The sequence below is a fragment of the Sander lucioperca genome, chromosome 1 (assembly GCF_008315115.2).
Source record: "Sander lucioperca isolate FBNREF2018 chromosome 1, SLUC_FBN_1.2, whole genome shotgun sequence".
Taxonomy (NCBI): Eukaryota; Metazoa; Chordata; class Actinopteri; order Perciformes; family Percidae; genus Sander; species Sander lucioperca.
The window spans coordinates 45,533,327-45,555,940 of NC_050173.1; the positions used below are offsets into that span (position 1 = coordinate 45,533,327).

Consider the following 22,614-nt stretch of genomic DNA (forward strand, 5'->3'; position numbering starts at 1 on the left):
ATGTCCAAATTTCAACTTGACAAATATAATAAATGCAAATACAATAAATGCAAATCCGCAATAAATTTCAAATTTCAAATTTCAAATTTCAACTTGACAAACAAATACAATGTATGCAAATACAATAAATGCAAATCCGCCATTTAGTGTGAAAATTGCAAAACGCCCACCGAAACACTTCAAAAGCTCTAGACTAGTTAATTATAAGAGGACATTAACTTCCAATTATTTTGAAATGCTCATAATTAAGACTTTTGTTCAACAGTCACTTGAATTTGTCTCACATATCCCCTAAAGTGCTGTGATTTTGTCCTACATAATGTGAACATTTCACAACATTTTTTCATTTTCATTAATCTACATCGACAACATTTATTGTCAAAATTTTTCACTCTTGCTGCACACTTGACTTCAGTAGCATTGTATTTTGATTTTGGACTGAGATACTTGGAGGCTTCTGATGTTCCGCGGTTCGTCATCTGTGAGAGGACAGCACATTTTCAGTAATGTGAGTGCACAATTTAGAATTTCAAAAGGTTCAAATTAAGTATGAAATTACTAAAGTAGAGAACAAAATAAGTACATAGTTTTAAATGTAGTACTAATTGGACCTATCTCCACAGCGCTGCAGAGGAAGATTTGGCTAGTTCTCACAGCATTCCGGGATGGGAGAAAAACGTGCTCTGGTTTATTGGCATTTCTTTAAACCAATCACAATCGTCTTGGGCAGTGCTAAGCTCCGGACGCAATGACGGTGCCTCTGCAAGATAGCCTTGAGAAGGAACTTGTTTTGGTGGAACGTGCTCGTAAAAAAGTTGCTTTAGTCGTGCAATTGAAAACTCTGATTGGACAGATAGTCTAGCTAGCTGTCTGGATTTACCCTGCAGAGATCTGAGGAGCTGTTAACCATAGATGAGGGACATCTGGCTGAAAATGAGGGACATCCAGCGGATCTTCTGGAGGCAAGGAAATGAATCGTCGTCAATCTAGACTAGATCAAAGTTAATTATCATGCAATCATCTTTTATTTAAAACCAAAATCTAGGACTGAGGAACAGGATGGGAGGGGCAGGCAGGCTGAGCTATGGCAGAGGCTTGGATCGCTAGTGGCGTGGAAGCCTGTATGGAAATCCAGACTGCAGACGGCGAGGTAGGTATCCTGTGACACGAGATTATCAAAATCAAGAAACTATTTAGCTCCGCCAGAAGCCTAGAACGAAGATGCCGCCAACAAAAAAGACAGACATGTACAGCAGAGATTCTCCCAATTCACTGAGCAAGAGCATAAGTCAAGTCTCAAGTCTTTGAGCTAGCTCCACATATTTTGCATTCGAGTCTGAGGCTCAAACTCAACTCCCCATCTCTAATGTACAGACACACGAACATGAGGGGTAACAAAGGAGAAACAGAAAATTGCCCAGCACCACAGCACTGATTATGACACAGAGCACATCAAATCCATAAAATGAGAGGATTATTTGTGACTTGATGACACGATTTATCAGAAATCCCTCCCTAACACCGACCGGGCTTACTTTAAGATTCAGTTAATTTACACCTGGAGACAAAACAGTGCATCTATGTATTCCCTAAAGACTGGGGAGGGGAGGAAGTGTCTGGCTTTCACCCCCAGTGTGCCCAGTGTTTCCCAGCTGGGATTTGAGGCCATTCATATGTTCCAGGCCGAAGCAACCAGCATCACAGTGCATGCTTTAGCATTCAGCGGCCAGTCAGAGCCCAGAGGTGTCATACTGCACGTCAGTGGCTTCCCAGCGAATGTTCAATTACTGCGCTTAGCATCCCCTGGAGTCCTTTAAGAGAAGCAATTTGATACTGTACATTACACAGGGAGCCAAAGGGCATAGCTCATAGCAGAGAGGAACACTGGGTAAACAGGATGCAGAGCGCTTCTTAATTTGCTGCTTCCAACCTACAGCAGAGCTCTAACTGCTGCATAGTCTCGCTTTGCCAGACGCTCCTCCAAAGCACGCTGAAGGAGGGTCTGGCTACTCCATATAGCATTCGGAGATGGGACAGACTGATCTCATGAAGTGGCGAATGTATGACACGCCAATTCACATGCCATGATTTGCGTGTTATAAAGACGCATACTCAATATTTCACGTCTTTATCAACGCCGTTTGGCCTCCATTGACTTACGTTACCTTGCGATTGCGTATGAATTGACACCGAATGAAAGACCGAAAATCCCCATGAGGATGTTGGTTGGGGTGGCGAATGGGTAAAACACAGGACTTTCACCCCGGAGAGCTGGGATCGCGTACTACGTGTGGCGTTTCCTTTGTGTCCCTCGTGTGATGTTTCCTTTCCACTTTTGTTCTTTTCCTAAACCCAACCCCGTTCTTCTTTTCCTGATCCCAACCATTTCTTCTTTTCAACCTAAACTCAACCCCATTCTTCTTTTCCTAACCGTTTTTTTATTTTCAACCCAACCCCCACACGCCACGTGGCTTTAGAAAGACGTTGCAGACTGCAGTCAACTGTATACAACGTAGACATACACGCGGACAGCTGAAAATGTGTACAGATAACCCGCCTCTTGGCTTTAGGAAAGTGGCGTGTATGTTTACGCAAAGTCATGATGTCACGTTGGATGGGAGGAAAACATGCTTGTTTAGTGGCATTTCTTTAAATCAATCAGAATCGTCATGGGCTCCACACAGAGCCGTTGCAAAATAGTTGTGTAAGAGTTTATAAACGTTCACCAAAGTCAACCGGAATGCAGAGAAGAGGCCTCAATGTATTAATGTGGAGAGGTGCAATGCAATGTGTTTAAAATGTTTTTTTTTTTTTCTTTATCAGTTTCGTAGATGTCATAGAAATTCATGATGTATTTTTTTAAGTTTGGTTCCTGGGGAGAAACCAAATTTCTCTTTTGGGTCTTGAGCTGGAAAGGTTTGGGAACCCCTGATCTAAGGTTTGGGAGGAAGCCCTATACACTTCAATGAGGTTATTTTTGTGTGAAAACGCCAGGATATGCTTTACAAAACAAGAAGCGCTGATGATGCTTTCACCATTGAGGAGAAGATGAGTCAAGTGCAGAAAAAGATCTACTTTCCTATGCCAGGATACTAGTTTTATACATTATTAAAAATAACGAAAGCTCACATCAAAAAGAAGCAAAACATTTACTGTGACTCAGAGGATCCCGAAACACACACACACACACACACACACACACACACACACACACGAGGCTATGCTGCTTGCCGTATCTGGAAAACGTTGTATTTGAAAAAATAATTCTTTCTTTTTTTATGTCTTGAGAGACACAAATAATGCATGAAAAAGAATTTTTTGCTGACAGAATAGTTTTTTTTTGTGTGTAAATTACCTGCACCTTTAATAAATGCCCCAAAAATAAAGCCCATCATGACCATATTATGTTGTCTGTCACAGCTCTATTGCACCCAGGTGATATTCTGCTTTCTTGCTGTGTTCATCATGTAGTGCCCTAAAGCAGCAAATGATAAAATCTATTTATTATATATGTTTTATAGTCTGAAAATTGTACAGAACCACTGCATTAAAAACACAAGTGAAAGAAGAGAAAGTAAGGCTGAAAGAGGGAGAATGTGAGTGAGTAATGCCGACCTTACACCAACCTTTTCAAGTGATTCTACAATCGTCTCAATCGTTCGGTGTAAGGTGGTCATAAAACTCAGTCCCAGTCAGTCTTTTTCCCGTCTTGATGTTCCGACAAAATCTAAAGTTTTATGGCTTGGTAGTGAAGTTAAAGGTATAGTAAGTGATGTTAATTCAATACACTTTCTGTCAAATTCAGCAAATATCTAACGGTCACCTAGCTCTCTGTTTTCTGTGTGCGCTGAAAAAAAATCCAGTGTTCCTACACCTGGCTGTGTAAATGGAAAACAAACAGAAAGTACGGTGTCCCTGAGAGGCCACTGCACTGCACCTTAAGAAAATGCACGCAAATAGCTCACATCACGCAACATTAAGATAACGCACGCTTAAGTCTTAAGTTGCAGTGCAGTGGCCTCTCAGGGCCACCGTAAGAAAGGCTCGCACGAGCACCAAAACCCTATTCCAGCCAATCGGGAACAGGCGGCGCCAGTTGATGGTAGGAGGGGAGGGGGGAGGCAGCATGTGAATGTGTTATCTGTCCGGGAATCTAGGGGGCGGAGCCTCTGAAGGGGGGATTGTATTTGTTTGGCAGTTGAGTTCAAATTCAAACAATCTTTGCGCTGCTTTCTGCACCTTTAAATCATTTGAACATTGTCAAAAACCAATGGGTGCACTCCCTCCAGCACCAATCAGGAAGCAGCAAACCGGCTAGAGCCAGTTCATGGTTGCAATGGCGGTGCGCTAAGCTATACGCTAAAAAGTTGGGAAAGTTGTCGATTTGTAACCCTTCGGAAACACATCATCCAACGGGAGTTTTACCGACGGGAGTTTTACCGACGGTACTGCCGCCGTTCATCTGCATGTACGGCAGAACAGAAAATCTGCAAACTTTTCCTCAACTTACCAACGCTATAGAGGTAGATAACTAGCTTTTTATACAAATCTAGTCTTGCAAATTGTGACCCTGCAAGATCCCATGTCATTGCAAAATCTTACAGTCTGTGACTAAAAAACTCAGTGACATTATAACAAATTTTCTTTAGATGTGAGATGGTGTCAGACTTGAATCTTTTCAAAGTCTTTTCAGAGTCCTCTAGTGTATGGTAGGCATAAGAGAGAAGCTTCATGACCCGAAACGGACCTTCTGAAAGAAAATAGCGATTAATAAAGTTGATTGAGTCTTCACACGCCAGCGGGCGGCGCGGTTAGAGCAAGTCTCTGATGCAGCGAGTGGACGGACAGCAGCAGCAGAAGGAAAATAAGAAGAGGAGGGTGACATCATTTGTGAAAAGGAGGGCCTGTCAGTGCAATCACATCACCAAAGTCTCTGACCTTTGAGAGCGAGCCTTAAAGAGTGAAGCCCAGGCTGTTTGCCCTCCTTCCCGTGTGATGGACGGCTGTCCAATCTGCTCACAGATGACTCACTCAGCCTCAGGTACCCGGCCTCTGACCAGACCTTTCTCATCTGTTTGCTGATTTATGGTTGATTTCTTTGATTTCTACACTGAAAAATGTTCTACTCTGTTTGGTGAAATCAGCTTAAAATTCCCAGTGACCATATTCAAGAGCATTTTAGAAATCAGATTTTAGACCTCCAAACTTCTACTTGTAATGTACATAGTTGTATTTCTTATGATGGCGTTGCTGCCTTTTCTGTGTTGTTTTTTTTGGTTTATTCTTGTTTTTGAGTCTCAAGTCAAGTTTGAAATCACTGTGTGTGCATCTCAAGTCTTTGTCTTTAACTCGAGTCCCCAGCTCTGCGTCGTTTTGGTCATTTTTCCTGAATATTTGTGCTCCTACCATAAAAGTAAGTAGTCTACATAGTTAAATGGTTTCTTCAATTTAGTCCAGTTATGAACGACACGGATCAAAGATCTGTGGCCGTGTTTTTGTTGTGTTGTGTCGTGATGTGATATACGATCGGGTGTCTCCACAGAGAGTTTATTTAGAAAATTGACCGGATGCTGTAGCTCCTCCACGTCCTGACCGGCTCCGTCAAAAATAGACCTGGTGGGCGCCTGGGTAGCTCACCTGGTAAAGCGCGCACCCATATATAGAGGCAAGGCAAGGCACGGCAGCTTGATTTGTATAGCATATTTCAGCAACAGGGCAATTCATAGTGCTTTACATAAAACATTAAAGAGCAGTTCAAAACGATTAAAAATTAAAAATAGATGAAATACGAGAATAAAATGTGCACTGTAAGAATTTGACAATTATTTATAGAGGTTTACTCCTCGGTGAAACGGCCGCAGGTTCGACTCCGACCTGCGGCCCTTTGCTGCATGTCATTCCCCCTTTCTCTCCCCTTTCATGACTTCAGCTGTCCTATAAAATAAAGGCCTAAAATGCCCACAAAAAAAATATAGTATTTTTAGCGGAGCAGAGTGGAGAGCCGCTTGTGGGACGTGCTGCGTCGCGTCTGGTGGAAGCACAAGCTCAGATGCTGTGCGCGGCTGTTTACCCTCTCTACTCGCAAACCTTAACCTGGAAACGTGTCCTCATTATGGTGTTGCTGGTGTTGTTGTTTTTGGTTTAGTCTTTTTTTTTTTTTTCTTTGCCTTTGTCATTGACTCAATGTCAGTGCAAATGAAGGCCGCCCCTCAGTGATGTCTGGAGCATAAATAAAGGTTGAGTTAATGATGAATAATCGTGACTTTAGTCCAGTGGTGTAGTCTAATGTATTGTAGTGGGTCTACTGTACTGTATATGTATGGCCTATATATATGGGCCAGGATGGGGGGTGGTGTAGTCTAATGTATTGTAGTGGGTCTACTGTACTGTATATGTATGGCCTATATATATGGGAGGCATATCATAGTGGGGGGTCTGGGTGTCCTCCCTCAGGAAAGTTTTGAGTATCAAAGACTTAATTTCCTGCATTCTGACACACTTGTATGCAACAAATTAAGGTGGAAATACCTTTATTTAGCCTATGCAAAGAAAAAAAAATTCATGACAATTCAAAATATATCAAAATTATAATGCTATGTAATGTTGTTACATGTCATTGCACATTTTTAAGTGGGTATATGGAAATCCTGGAGCTTTCTTAGTGGGTGTACTGCGTATACCTGCGTGTCACGTAGACTACACCACTGCTTTAGTCATGGCATTCAACCTCAGATGTGTTTTTGTTGCGTTTTGTAGCGAGCAGGCTTTGAATGTGGAACATATTTGAAGGGAAAAGTAGAGGCTTGATTTGCTTTCCCTCAGATGCTACTTCAACCATTTTCGCTCTCTTAGGTCTAACGTGAAATCTACTGTCTGTTCCACGCAGAACGCTTAAAACACAGTTCAGACCAAAGATTTGCGACGGGACGACTTGAAACTTGCAACTTCTTGCAATGCATCGGTCTGCAGCGTTCTGAAACCTGCCAGTTCACACCAATGTAATACTCTTTGTACTTCGGTCCTAACTTCCGAGTTCCAGGCTTTTTGTGGCTAAATATATCATTTGTTGCATCTAAATATGAATGTGGATAACGTTAGTGATAGTGAGATGCTTGCTACAGTTGCATTTCTAGTGATGAATCGGCGAAAACATGTTTTATTTCTCTGATTCACATCTTTGTTCTAGCACCGCTGGGCATTCCATCTCTTCAGTCTCGCTTACCCATATAACGTTACCGTGCTTTCGGGCAGTCGTTGTGAGTCTAAAACGCTGCCATTTCGACCAGTTGTTTGTAGCATTAAAATAAAATGGATTATGGATCATTTATTTCTATAGTTTATAGCTAACTTGACCAGCTGACTTCTCTATTGGGGGTCATCCCTATGTTCCCAGGGTCCTATGGGTTAGGGTTAGGGTTACATCTAGGTTAGGTTAGGTTTGCCACCCCTGACCTAATCTTTCCTCGTCTAGGCCTATTTGCATATGCGCGTCAAACAGCCTGTAGGCCTACATAGGCCTATTTTTTTTTTTTTAAAAGGGTCCTATGTTCCCCAGTCTCATACAAAGAGGGGAACATAGGACCTAGGGAACATAGGACCTAGGGAACATAGGACCCGGGGAACATAGACACGCTTCCGTTGAAACAGCAGACGTCTCTTACATTCTAAAACCAGCCTCTGCGACTTGAACGGCTGAGTCACAGCGAAACCATTAGCTGGCTTGAGTCGAGCTAAGATGGACTAGTTCAGACCACAGCAACTTTTCCCTACGACGTGCTAAAACGGTTTTATCTCTTCGCGTATCGTTGGTCTGAACTGAGCTTAAGAACCCGTGGTGATCGAGCTTTTGAATCCGTAGCACCGAGACATTGGATTGCTCTGCCTCCTCCCTTGCGACCTGCTGTTTCTGCGTACTCTTTAAAAAATCTGAAAATCTGATAATCTTTCACAAACACACATACCAAGGTCGGGGTCTCTGTGTGGTGAAACTTCCTCGTCTGCTCTCGTAACTTTTAACTGCCTTTCCTGTTCTTCTGCTTCTCTGTCTGGTACACAATGCATTCGTTAACGGCGTAAGTTTAACCTTCTATACGTCAGTGACATTTCCATGAACCACTTCCTCAATGACTGCACACAGCTTCTTTTGCAACGTGCACAAATATAACTTCAACTGCTAATATTCTACAAGACCTACCTTTTTAAAACAGGTATTACTTTTTCATTTTAACTGTGTATTGTGTGTTTTATTATATATAATCTTGTATGTTTTTATGTAAAGCACTTTGTGATTGTTATCTGTGATAAGGGCTCTATGAAAACATTTTGCTCACTTTCTTACTCATGTGAAACACGATAACTGATGATGATCAATGATTTAACCACACCTCCACAGCACTGATGCACTACAAAAATCACCTTTTTAATAACTGATGAACAAAGTATGATTGAGAGCATGTTTTCAAGCTTCTTTCATCATATTTTATTGTTTTGCATCTTGCAGTCATCTGACATCATGATCTTTTGAGTGCTATTCGGGGTGTTTGTGGAGGTAAATGTGACTTGCCTTACTACTTCTACCTTGGATAATAATCTCGTGGATTTCCCAGAATACATTTCAACAACCCGAGAAGGGGCAAACATTCTGTATTCAGCGTGATTTTTACATCAAGAGAGAGCGATAGGGGTGGTGAATCAAATCTGAAAGAAGCATTGCCTCTTTCTTACAAATCCATCCTGCCTTGTAGCTGCATTGCATTCTGGTCTATTTCTTTCTCCTGCTGGGGTAGAAACTGATGTCTGATCCCTTGCTCTTTGAATTTGACCAACTGACAATAAAACCTGATGTCCGCTGTTGATGTTTTAGGTCACTGTGTCACCGTTTCATCCCCTTTGTCTTTGTCTGTTTAATCCTGTGCTTTATCAACATCTCCTGCCACTTTTCAACCTGTCCAAAAGATGTCCTCGGTGTTCTTCCTGCCTTTTCCAGTCACCTGATCGGTCTCCTGCCTGCACACCTGCTTCCCATCAATCATCTAGCTCAGTATATAAAGGCTACTCTCCTCAGCACTTGCTTGTTTATCAATGTGGCAGATTGTGATGTTGCTGTAGTTCTCCATTTTGACTCAAGTAAAGATGTTTTTCTTTTTAAGTTTTAATCCTTCCTTTTTTATCCAGCATGTTTCTGGGTAAATCAAGGCTGGCCTTTATGGTTACTGTGGCACCCTGCTCTGCAGAACCACCCACCATACATAAAAAAAACATTTTAAAGATAATTTGTTTTTGACAGTTTAGGCATGTATAGGATTGGACAGTTTAGACATGAAAGGGGAGAGAGGGGAGACATGACATGCAGCTAAGAGCCACAGGTCGGAATTGAACCCATGGCAGCTACAAAGAGGACTGATCCTCTGTACATGGGGCACACGCTCTACCAAGTGAGCTAACCAGGCACCCCCATACTTTACCCTGCCTGGCAATCCCGCACTTGTACCTGTTTCCACCTGTCACGACTTGGACAAGGGGTTGGAATTTGAGAAAGCCAGTTAGGTCCAGGAACAGCTGGTGAAGAAGGTCTGTGGAGGCAGAACTCAAAGAAACAACATCATCCTGGAAGGAAGCAGAGAAGATCGCCCAACACTGAACCAGCTGGAGAAAGTTCATAAATGACCTGTGCTCCCCAAAGAGCAAAACAGGTTAAATTGTATGTGTCTTTTATCCAGACAGTCCAGAGAGTTTGATGTGGCCCAGACAGTAAGCTTACAGGCCAGTGTGGTTCTCGGGTGACTGTCATCTCCCTCTCACATGTCTCCCTCCCCAGGCCAATCACATTAGCCAATCACCAGCATGATTAGATCTTGGTAGAAGCATGCCGCATGCTTATTGGCTCAGTGACGCTAATGAAATTTATTACTTAGGTATTGAAATTGGGTATTGAATGACGAGGCATTTTTCGATACTGGATACTTTAGAGGCAAAAAAAAAACATTAAGAAACATGACGCTCAAAAGTTTAGAGAAAAGAAGTCGAAATTCTGAAAAATAGAGGCATTCAAATTATTCAATATATCTAGTTGATGCAGTGAAAACACCAGTCAGGGTTTTACAGCTGGAAGTGGTAGGTAGAAGACAACAGGAATAAAGTGATTACGGTTCAATTAACGTTAGGTTATTCTGCTCGGTTTTCTACTCTGGGTTCATCAGATATTCTAGTATGCTAATTAACAGCAGGGGGTATCATTCCGCAAATTGTCATAGTTAATTAAAGAAATCGAATCACTTTAACACAGCGCTGTAAGATGACGTAGAGAGCGACAATAGGGTGTGGTAATAAACACAGAAACTCTGCCTAAGGAGGCGTGGTGGATGGGTCAAACAACACAGGACTTTCACCCAGGAGACCGGGAGTTTGTGTCCCCTGTGCCACTTAAACGTACATCTTTTAACCCCACCCAGGATCTTTTCCTAACCCTTACAAAGTGGTTTAATGTTGAAAAATGACACCAAGGGGTCCTTGATTAAACCAAAAGTCAACGTTGACTAATTTTACCTGACATATTTAAAGGAGAATTCTGGTCGATTTCAACCCGTAGCTCTGTTGTTTGTAAATTTGGAGTACTGTCAGTAGCGAGAAAAACTAAAACAATCTGTGCTGCCTACACCGTGTTATCCCCCTGCTAGCGTTAGCACCCAACAGGCTTAAACAGGGCAAGTTTTAAACTTGTTTTTAGCCTCTTAACATGTTCAAAATGTCATTACAAGTGCCTACCCATATTGGATTGTATGAGTTCGACAATCGACTAGTGTGGACTTGACCGGAAAATTTGAGCATGTTTAGAAGCTTAAAACACATTTAAAACTTTCCCTTTTTAAGCCTGTTGGGTGCTAACGCTAGCAGGAGGATAACACGGTGTAGGCAGCACCGATTGGTTTAGTTTTTTTTTGCTACTGACAGCACTCCAAATTTACAAACAACAGAGCTACGTGTTGAAATTGACCGGAATTCTCCTTTTAAGTTAGGTTCTATCGTACTTAACTAACCGCTTATATAAGTTACATAAGAAACTTATTTTAACCAACCAAACCACGATCTTTACCTAAACCTATCCACGTAGTTTTGACGCCTAAACCTACCCCTAACCTGCACAAAAATGACGCCAACGGGGGAAACCCAGAGTGTTAAAAAGTGTCCTGAACTTGTCAATATTTGACGGGTTGGGAGTGAGAATGTGTGTGTCTCCAGGTGAATTTGAGTGGGCCGGTCCGAGTCTATGGTCCTGGGCCGGTTTTCCTTCCCACTCTGGCTTTTGAGCCAATATAAAAATGGCATTAAAATGGATGATTGAATACCAAAAAAAAAAATGAGTTTAAAAATAAATGTGTAGAATGGTTCAGCAGCTCCACCAAAGTTTCATTAAGTGCTAAAAGTTTAAGCCCAGGGTGATAATACGTGGTAATAATAATAAATACTGGTGCAGCTCTCTCACACACACACACACACACACAGAGTATTACCAGAGTGCCCCCCCGCCTTTAGAGAAGTGTTGTAAGTACATGAGACCGACTTCCGTACAACTAATTAGTCCCTGCTTGTTTTCCGCAGTTGGTCCCAAGTGACTGACTGTGTTAAAATCACACAGCTCTTTCTTTACTTTCTATCTTTCTACTTATACTTATACAGGTCACCTGCATCCAAGGGCGTTTCCTAACTTCCTACTATATACACACGATTGCAGCTTCTTGCAAGAACAAACAAAACACAGCAACAACAAGGATTTCAATGTTTGTTAAAGCAGTACCAGCGTAGCAGAGGCAGTAATAGCGGCTGGATAACAAATTCTTATCGTGTCTTTGCCATCTGCTCTCAATAAACGAAGCGGAGGTCTGCCTGCAACGCCTCAGCCTTTCATTGCTCAAATCTGTCGGCACCAGCTGGCACGGCGGCAAGTCTTTAGGTGTGCGATGAGAGCAAGACACCAACATGGCATTTCCAAGGTGACACAGTACCCTGAATAAACAACAACAGAGAGCAAATACATTTGTTTTCTTCTTGAGGTAATTCCAGCTTTGTGGAACTTTACATCGTAAATGTTTTTAAATGAGAAAATCAAACCGAGAAGTCGAGCCGTGCCGGAGAGAGAACGGCACTCGGGAGAGACGAGGAGCCGAGGTTTATGGAGGATGTTTTTATTCATAATTAAAATCAAAAGTCCAAGGAGAAAATTAAAAGAGATTTAAAAGTTTATCATTGTACTACACTACTAGGAATAAACAGTGGAAAAGATGTAATGTAACATGTGAAATGGAAAATGCAAAATAGAAAATTGAAAAGTGAAATTTCCAAAGCAAAATTTAAAATGTCAAATAATAAAGTGCAAAGGCTCAAAATTGTTTGTTTTTTTGTTTATTATTTTTACTTTTTTCATTGTCACTTTACATTTTCAAATCATCATTTAGCTTTATCAGTTACACTTTACTTGAAGGTATCTACATAAGAGTGGCATGACACTGTCATGAACACATGAACCCTAACTCTAACCCTAACCATAATTTAATAAACCGAATGACACTTACTAAAAGAAGCATTATGTCATAAACGTTTATGACTTCTTTATAATGTTTATGACACGTTCATGACAGTGTCATGTCACTCTTATGTAGATACCTTCAAGTAAAGTGGAACCGCATTTTCTTTATGTGGTTCACAACCTTGATGTTTCACTCAGCTTAATAAAGCAGAAGATGTGATGGAAGCTGCAGGTCTGAGACACTTGAGGAAAGAAGAAGAGAACAAAAAGCTGTGAAATGGTAACGTTTTCCTTTTTGTCTCATTCCTGTGTGAACGCCTTTGAAAGAAAAGCTGAAAACAAGCAGCAGTTGGTCACTATGTAGTCTCGCATTGCCAGACCTTCCTCTGCAGCGCTGCAGAGGAAGGTCTGGCTAGTCCACACAGCCTTCTCGGATGGGAGAAAAACATGCTCTGGTTTATTGGCTAAGCGCCTAACGCAATAACAGTGCCGCTGCAAAATAGCCTCAGGAAGGAACGTTTTGGTAGAACATGTGTACGATCAAAAGTTGTTTTCGTGCAACAGAAAACTCAGATTGGACAGATAGTCTAGCTAGCTGTCTGGATTTACCCTGCAGAGATCTGAGGAGCAGTTAACCATAGTCCTCACAAATCCACTGGAGTTTAAAATTCCGACACAAAGAAAGACGAAGGAAACTAATATTCAGTCCTTCCAGAAAAATTAAAGAGTTTTTTTGTGATTGTTGCGGGCAAAAATCCTTGATTATGCGGCACGTTTTCTTAAAAATTGTGATGGAATATGCGGGATATTTATGCAATTTTATGCGATGAAATTGCAGGGAACTTGCAAAAACTGCGGTTTCATCATGGCTTCATCGGAGGGTTTGCAGCTTTTCGATGATGTTCACCTTGCGTAATTACGTCACTTCATGACGTTCCCATGGCAACAGGGGAAAATGGCTGCTCTTGTGTGAAGTAAACGCAACGAAAATGCGGGGATTATGAAATTATGCAAGCCCCGCATATTTTGCGCGGAAATCGGCAATTTATGCGGCGAAAGTGCGGCGTATTTGAAAAAATGCGGCCCCTGCATAAATATGCGGACTTTGGCTGATTATGCATTGAATTATGCGATCGCATAATCACGTTTTTCTGGAGGAATATTGTCGAAAAGCAATAGGTTCTCACACTCATCTCGTAAAATACGGACGCTTGGTCAGGTGCCTTTGTCATTCTTATTGACGCTAAAAGTCTCCTTTAGCGCTATAAGTAAACGTACTTGGTCGGGACTATTGCCGTCCCTTTAGCGCTATAAGTAAACGTACTTGGTCGGGACTATTGCCGTCCCTTTTGACGCAGTTATGTTAAGGAAAAGGTCGTGGGTGGCGTACGGTTCCGTTACACGCGGGAAGAACGGGATGGTTATATTTAGGAAAGGGTCGTGGGTGGGCGTACGGTTCTGTGACACGCGGGAGGAAAATAAAAAGCGACTATAGCAAGCGTGACAAGCGGGTTGCGAACCCCGCTCTCCTGGGTGAAAGTCCTGTGTTTGTTTGACCCATCCACCACCCCAACCAACCTCCATATGCGGAAATTCGCCCTTACATACTACTCGCTAAATCCTATCTAGCTGCTGCTCTCCCCAGTGCGTTACACAAATACGCTGAAAGACGCCTTTTTCGTCACATCAGACGCTGACAGCCACTGTCCAAACGTCCTTATTTTACGAGTTCGGAATGAGAACGGGTTGCGAAAAGACATGCATCCGGCGGATTTTTCTACGACAACGGAGCAATCCCAGAAGTGGAACGTCGAGGATATAGGCTGGACTTCATGTGGTTACACTAATTGATACATAACATGGGCTACAGTGTGCAGGAGGCTTTAAAAAACCTGAACTTTTCATTGTTTCCCAAGAACACGAACACACAGAAAACAAACTTTCTGGTTTGGTCTTTAAAAGTACATCTACACTACTATGTTTTCATTGTTAATGAATTTTGAAACAAAAATTATCTCTGTCCACACAATTAGCTCCGTTGCAGGAATAATCGTCATCCATATTATAACGTCTGACAACGCATATCACGGTACCATTCGCATACACTGGGATACATGCAAAAAAATGGCGAAAAGTAGCACCAGGCTGACCTGGTGTCTAAATATCAGCATCGGCCATTGAAAGACCAACGCCGGTCGACCACTACAGCCAGTCAATCAGAACACCATTTCTTCTTTTTGTCACAGAGGATAGCAGCGGCTGCTTTTCCCGCCCTAACTTTGTGTACAAAAACAAGCATTCTTTCACCTAGTGGAACAAGTATTAAAGCTATAGTGTGTAGTTTCTGTAGTGTAGTTTCTCCCCCATGAGGAATTCTAAGAAATGATAACAAAACTGTCGGCGCATCCACATGATACAAGCCTTGCATGATTGCGAACCCCCCTCCACGCAGTTGCTAGTAGCCAAGGAGGACACGGAGGATTAAAAAAACATGATAGACTCTTCAGAAGAAGAATCTTCACTTGAGTTTCTGCGAGCGAAAGTCGCCAGACGCCACAATCTTCTGAACATAGTCATACTGAGAAATACAGAGAGAGTTGTGTGGAGCTGATAGTCTTAATTAGCTTCATAGCAACTCTTTTGGCAATGGCTTGAATGTAACGGACGTTCAATAATATCAAAAACTAATGCAGTAAAGCTTTTAAAACAAAACAAAATTTAAAAACCTTTATGTGAATAAAACAGAACTTACAATAACGAATGAAGCTAACTCTGTCATCTTTAAACACTGTTTCCTCTCTTGTTGCTAATACCATTACGAATGTATTAAAACCATTTTCATTTAAGGCTTTCCCGATTCTATGCTGTGAATATATTTAAAATAGTTTCCCCTCTGTCTCTTTCTCTCGGTCCCTTTTTGCCTGCGGTCAGATTTTTGAATCAGGCTCTCAGACGTGATGGTGTGCTGCGACGTGATTTGGTGTTCCTGCGTTTTTGTTCTGTTGTGCTGATGCTGCCAGCTGTTCTGTTAGGACTGGCGAGTGGACAAGACATGACAAGGTGGAGGAGGAATGGAGGAGGTGTGCCAACACACACACGCAAACTGCATACATGTGTTTTTCTGTATTCATGAGGCCCTTACGTTCATTGTATAACTCTCTCTGATAAACCCTAACATAAACTATGAATTCCAGCTAAAATCTCAAAAATAGAAGTCTAAACCAACATATTATTTATCCTAATTCTTTTTGGGGGGGCATTTTAGGCCTTTATTATAAAGGACAGCTGAAGATGTGAAAGGAGAGGGGGGGGGGTGTCATGCAGCATAGGGCCACAGTACATTGGGCGCATGCTCTACCAGATAAGCTATCCAGGCGCCCCCGTTTTCTTAATTCTAACCCTAATTTGAACAATAAACTCTACTTTCAACCTGAATTTAACCATTCAGCAAGTGTGGTGCGGCAAAATGTCTGTTTTTGCTCTTGTCCAGTCCTTGTGTCAACATTGATCTTCTAAAGTATAGAAATAGATAATAGAGCATGTACAGAAACAAGCACATTGAACAACACACACACACACACACACACACAGTGTTTTTACAGGCATGTTCACTCGAATACTCATAAAAGAATGATTCATGATAGAGACATCATGACTAACGGACACTATAACAAGGACATAAATGATGAATACACACACACACACACACACACACTGGTGCCCCTGGCTTAAAGCCAGAGTGACCATATCCTCTCCCTCTGAGGACTGACAGGACATTAACACCTCAACACCTCCGGCAGATGGGAGAAGAGGACATTTTGTTAGTGCGAGGCAGCAAGACAGCCTAGTTTAGGCTGTTTCCTCTTGTTTGGTCTTTATTTTAAACCAAGAAAGGTATAGGTAGAATGTACTTCATTTAAAAAAAAAAAAAAAAAAAAAAAATGGCCAATAATAACTGTGATAACTGATACTCACTGTCTGGTCTCCTTTCAGGCCACACTGGAAAAATAGTATACCATCACGGGCCAGACATGTATAGTTTATTGTATGTATATTTTTTATTTTTAAAAAGTCAAATATCTTTGGCTGTATAATTGCATTGCATGTCTTATACAGTCTTCTCACTTAGTTTGTTCGACATAAAACCCTAAAAAAGTCAGCAAACAAGTTCCTTAGCCATCATCAGTGTTGGGGTAGTTACTCAAAAAAAGTAATGGATTACATATTACTAGTTACTTTAAAAAAAGTAATGCCTTAATTTACTACATTACTCACTGCTGAAAGTAACTATTTACATTACTAGTTACATTACTTTTGGATTACTCCGTAACATCACCTGAGATGCACCATAACTTACTTGCCAAATAAGAATAAAAAGTTAAACCTCATGTATGCCCAGATCAACACAAACCCTTATTATGAGGACATACACAAGATCTCTCTTGTATGCTCTTTAATACCACAAAGCTGACAACAAAGTTGTGAACATCAGCACATTTGTCAAGAAGTACTGGCGGCCGTCCGCTCCTCATTGGCCCAGTCCCAAAGTCGGGACTCACAGACTTTGGTGCGCGTTCTCGGGAAATTCGTAAGGGCTTAGGGTTGTCCCAATGTCGAATTTCAAAGGGCGTGAGTGTTTGAGTACATACTTACCGAGCCCTTTCCGTGAGTCTGCATCGATGCAGACTTCACCAAAGGGAATTACCCACAGTTCTAAACGTTGTGACATTTACCACGGATACCATAGGGAAATTCGTAAATTACAAAGGTAAACAACAGCACGACACACGACCACGGAACACAGACCAACCTGTTGTCCAGTTTGTAAAACAATTTGGAATCAGGCAGCCGTCTCTTGTGCCTTGGCCGTGTGGAACGCAACAAACTTAAAATGATAATTCCCAAACCGGCAAGTGTCAGCAACATCTTTGTTATTAAACGTCGCCAAGGTAACATGTGATCTCGTGAAGTGCTGTCCCAATCCCATTTATACCTATCTGAGCCCATGTGGCCTCACACACTCACTCACTTAGCACCTGAGATCAATTAAGTCTGTGAGTCTTTAGTCCTCAGGGCTCCTTTTGGGATTGGGCCATTGTCTGTATTTTGCCTGGTATTGTTTCGGAAAGACGGCGCTTCCACTGTCTAAACGGGCAACATTTCCTCCACTATGTATGGTGCCACAAGCTCATTTATGTCTGCTTTGTTTACCTGCTTTTGAAAATCAAGTTTTGGCTGCTTGGCTGGTGTCGGCAACATGCTCTTTTCATCTGCGTCTCAGGGTCCGGGGGTCTTTAGCAACTAGCTTAGATTGGATGTTGTGTTCGTGGCGGTGGAGAGATGTTTGTGTGCCTTTACACTTTACAATCAAATTTTTGTCCTTTCACGCATCTAATTTGAAGTAATGGACATACCTCCACACCTAAAAAGACATCTTAAGCGGTGGCTCTGACATTTTTGTTTGGTATACTCGGACAAGTGTTATGGTGTTACGCAAATACGAAAATGGAGGTTTGATTTTTTATTCTCTCCTCACTTTATGCAGATAGTTAAAGAACCAGTAACGCAAGTAACGCGATAATTATTTGATAAGTAACTAATGTGATTACTGAGTTATCAACAGTAATGTGTTACATTACTGCGTTACAGACAAATGTAACCTGATTACAGTAACGCGTTACCCCCAACACTGGCCATCATAGAAAAGAAAGCGGCCAAAACTTCGGAAAAAGTGATGAAAATGTCTAAAAAAGTGACAAAAACAACAGAAAAAGTGAAAAAACATGGGAAAAAGCAACAAAAACTAGGTGGCCCAAACATTTTGTTGATATACAGGCCGGAAAGAATTCTGCAAGGGGCCCGATTTGGCCCGCAGGCCTTGAGTTTGACACGTGTGTATTAGACATTTACGCACCATTAATAACATGAACTGTATGTTTGTGAAGTGATTCTTCTGGTAAACTCAGATGGGCAGAGTTGATCTATTGAATTCAATAACAGGAATTCAATTGGCTTACAGATATTTCTCTGCCACTGAGAATACATATGCTGCATTATTTCTCATACTTGCGATACTCATGTCGCTCTGTTGGTCCACTTCTGTGTGTGTCAAATCACAAATTAATTGATAAAAAATTCCAGTTGTAGTTAAGGGACGTTAATAAATCTGTGAAATGAGTCTGGTTTTGTTAAGTTTTTTCGATGATTTTGTCTTCAGAAAATGTAAACTGTTGAAGCAGCAAATACACAAGATAAATAATGGCATTAAGCACATTCGAATTTGAGCATACAAGAAAAACATTGTAATGATACCAGGAAAGAGCATTTAGTGTTTAGTTCCAGAAAATAAGAGCAATGCGAGGAAACGTAAAAACGAGCTGCTGCTGCATCTGTTTGTCCTGCTGTCCTCCAGTGAATCATTTTACTGTCCAGATGACAGAATGAAATCAGTGATGTGGATGCATTTGAGTTTGTCCGCAGGCTAAATCAAATTACCAGCCTCCCGTGGAGAGGGCTGTTTGTTTCATAAAACTCTTGCAGTCCTGAATTTAAAATGATAATGCTAATTGCCTGAGCGCTTCTGTCAATACTAATGCCATCTGGAGAGGACTGAAAGAGGGTAATAAAGTTGGGACAGCAGAAATTGCAACTTGTTGCCAGAGGCAGAAAAAGTGACCCACAGGATCACAATATGGATCAATAGAGTTCAGAATGCAACATATCCCTGTGATTAAACTAACAAAGCTGAGGCAACTTTTTTTCTTTTGAAAAAACGTACAAAAAATGTATAGCCTACTTGTGTCACCTTAAATTGTTTTCTTGGTCCATGATTTACGGCAACGCTGTGTTATGATCAGCCCGTCCTCACCCAGAAAACAACCCTATGTGTTGATGGTGCAAGCAGCTCATAACGACCGACAATTACACTTCTTGTTAGGCTGCCTCTAGTCTCGCTTTGCCAGACCTTCCTCCACAGCCCTGCGGCGGAAGGTCTGGCTAGTCCACACAGCAATCCGGGATGGGAGAAAAACATGCTCTAGTTTATTGGCATTTCTTGAAACTACACACAATCGTCATGGGCGGTACTAAGCGTCGGACGGAGCAACGGTGCCTCTGCAAAATAGCCTCTGGAAGGATCTTGTTTTGGTGAAACGTGTACGTTCAAAAGTTGTTTTAGTCGTGCAACAGAAAACTCAGATTGGACAGATAGTCTAGCTAGCTGTCTGGATTTACCCTGCAGAGATCTGAGGAGCAGTTAACCATAGTCCTCAGAAATCCACCGGAGTTTAAAATACCAACACAAAGAAAGAGGAAGGTGACGGACATCCAGCCGAAATGAAGGACATCCCACAGAATTTCAGCCTGCACCGGAGCAATCCTGGAAGGGGAACGTCGTGGCTATAGACTAGGCTGCCTCTGATGGCTGTAGCCATTATCGCAAGAGCAAACATGGAAGTGATCTGATCTGTCATCCATCCATCCATCTATAACAAGGCAGGTTGTGATGGTGGATGTGTCAAACAAACACAGGAGTGCGCGGCGCTGCGGAGAAAGGTCTGTCTATATCTGTGACGATATATGCTAAATGTAACATCTCTTTCACTCAAAAAAATGTCTAATGTCGAAGTGGAAATCAAGAGAAAAGTGGCAGCGCCACACCAGTTACAGAACAACATGCATCTCAGTGTCAGGGCAAATTACGCACAATAAGCAGTTTGAACTCACTGATGTAATGCCATTTATTTATTTTCTAAGTGTTACGTTCGGTGAAACTGAGTCCAGCGCGAGGGAGACCCGACTCAGAGGAGGAGAGGTTAGTGAGGCCAGGGTCTCCTCGGCAGGTGACAGTGCACACGGATCCGCTGCGCCACGCATGGATGAAATAATGAAATAGTTAATAGGGCTACCGTAACAGAAATATGTGCAGAATTAAGACAGTCAAGACGGCCCAGTGTTTGGTGGACCGGGTACACCTTGTTCACTTAATAGTCTACAAATCATCCACGGGATCGATTACGCATCACAAGAGTTTGCCCACCCGACACAGCCTTTGTTCCTGGGGAGATGGATCTGTGCGTCCCGCCTCCTGTGCGCCATGGATGTCTGAGCCTCAGCAACTACTAACTATAAAGATACAATGTGCCTGTTCACAGCATTAGCACAACACTTTGCGATGGTTAGCTTGTTACCTGTGGTGATATATGCTAAATGTAACGTCTCTTTCACATTAGCGTGTGAGTGACTGACCTATTTGGATGTGTTTTGAGATGCCTGATGAAGTACGACGTTGTTGATCCGGCATCATTTATCTTGCTGCCACCTTGCATGTAGCTGTTCTCTTACTGCCACTGTTTACCAAGTTATTGAAAGCAAAACTAATGACAAAAGGTACAACTCCGGGAGGACTTGGTGTCGCCATCGTCAATGCATTTTTTTTAATATGTGAGTGCGCACACATAAGCCATAACGCATGCGTTACGTTGCACATTAATGCAAAGGGCAGGGGACATGCAGCTCGTCATACGTTTCCCCAACGTATATGCGCCAATAAAAGAAAATAGAAATACATTAATAAATTTAGATTTAAAAAGTAATCATTGCATGAAAACAGGTTGTTGACGAGTCTCGAAGCTCGAGTCCGAGTCAAGTCTGAAGTCTTTTGGGTCGAGTCGCAAGTCAAGTCTGAAGTCTTTTGGGTCGAGTCCGAGTCAAGTCTGAAGTCAGCTGTTAGTGCGACTTAAGTGCGACTCGAGTCCGAGTCTCAGACTCGAGTCCCCATCTCTGCTTCCCACCATAAAGACATGCATACTAGGACTACAGTTGAAAATTAGCCGACTGGCTAACACTGGCGCATTTACAGAAATGTTGATTAATGTGCATTGTCCTAATCAAATAAACTTACAAACAATTTCCACACTTTCCGTTCATTTCTATGGGAGCAGTCGTGCAATACATTCTGGTAGTGTCGCTAGGACTTTGGAGAAGCAGGGCGTCGAGTCGCTGTTTTCTTTGCTTGTCAGTGGTCAGTGAAGATAAACTGACAACTGCTGGTGGCTAGCCCACTACTAGCGTGCAATGCTGGGAAGCGGGCCAATCCCTGCCGTGAAAACAACGCGTATATAGACATGTACCATTACAAAAGATACACACTACTGTTTATTTACACAAAAGTATGTTGAACGATAGTATTGTAGAAGGAATTATGTCTAAATTGAGGACCTAAGGCCTGTCAAATCTGACTCCAATTTATTAATTCCAGCGCCTTCTTGCATCGGACTTAAGTTTACCAGAACACAAGGATCAATCTGAATTCAGTTAAGCAAGAGTCCAGCATAAGAGTTACAACACAATTGTGGGTTCACAAACAGCATCTAAGTTTCCCTGGCAACAGACATTAAATCAGAGCTGGTCCACCAAGATCTCGTCTGAAAATGAACCCCGATCTGTTCTTTTCCTGATTCTGATTCTGATTCCTCAAGCTTTTATCGTATCGTCATGGGGTGTCTTCTTGTTTCTAGACAGAAACTGGTATCTTCACAGACACACATGCCAAGGTCGGGGTCTCTGTGTGGTGACTCGTCTGCTCTTGTAATTTTTAACTGCCTTTCCTGTTCTTCTGCTTATCTGTCTGGTACAATGCACCATTATGCCATAAAAGGCTTAAACTATAGTTAACGGCTTAAGTTTAACCTTCTATACAGTCAGTGACATTTCCTTGAACCACTTCCTCAATGACTGCACACAGCTTCTTTTGCAACATGCCCAAATATAACTTTACCTGCTAATATTCAATGGTATACATATTGAGTAGGTAATGTAGAGTATGTGATTTTGAACGCAACCCTTGTGTCTTCAGCACGTCTTGTGTTTCTGTCATTTCTTCCCTGATCAATCTAAGGGAAGAAAGCTTCAAGCTCTGACGCATTCTGCTCTTATCTCTTCTGCATGACTCATTTGTCTGTGCAGCAGCAACGTGGGGAGCAGATGTGAGGGCGAGGGGGGTTACATACATTACATGCATTATATAGATTCACACATACTAAATGAGCTGCTCGGTATACATCCACAGGCTTCACTGCTGCAGCTCCATT

The 22,614-nt window shown here is 42.0% G+C and overlaps 1 long non-coding RNA gene across 1 annotated transcript; it reads right to left on the reverse strand.

Annotated features, from left to right (window-relative positions):
- Positions 1-12,992: 12,992 nt before the first annotated feature.
- LOC116062420 lies at positions 12,993-19,832 on the reverse strand. Its single transcript, XR_004107960.2, has 3 exons — positions 19,804-19,832; positions 16,268-16,273; positions 12,993-13,178 (listed from the first exon to the last, which is right to left on the reverse strand). It is a non-coding gene; the product is annotated as an uncharacterized LOC116062420 (long non-coding RNA).
- Positions 19,833-22,614: the final 2,782 nt, after the last annotated feature.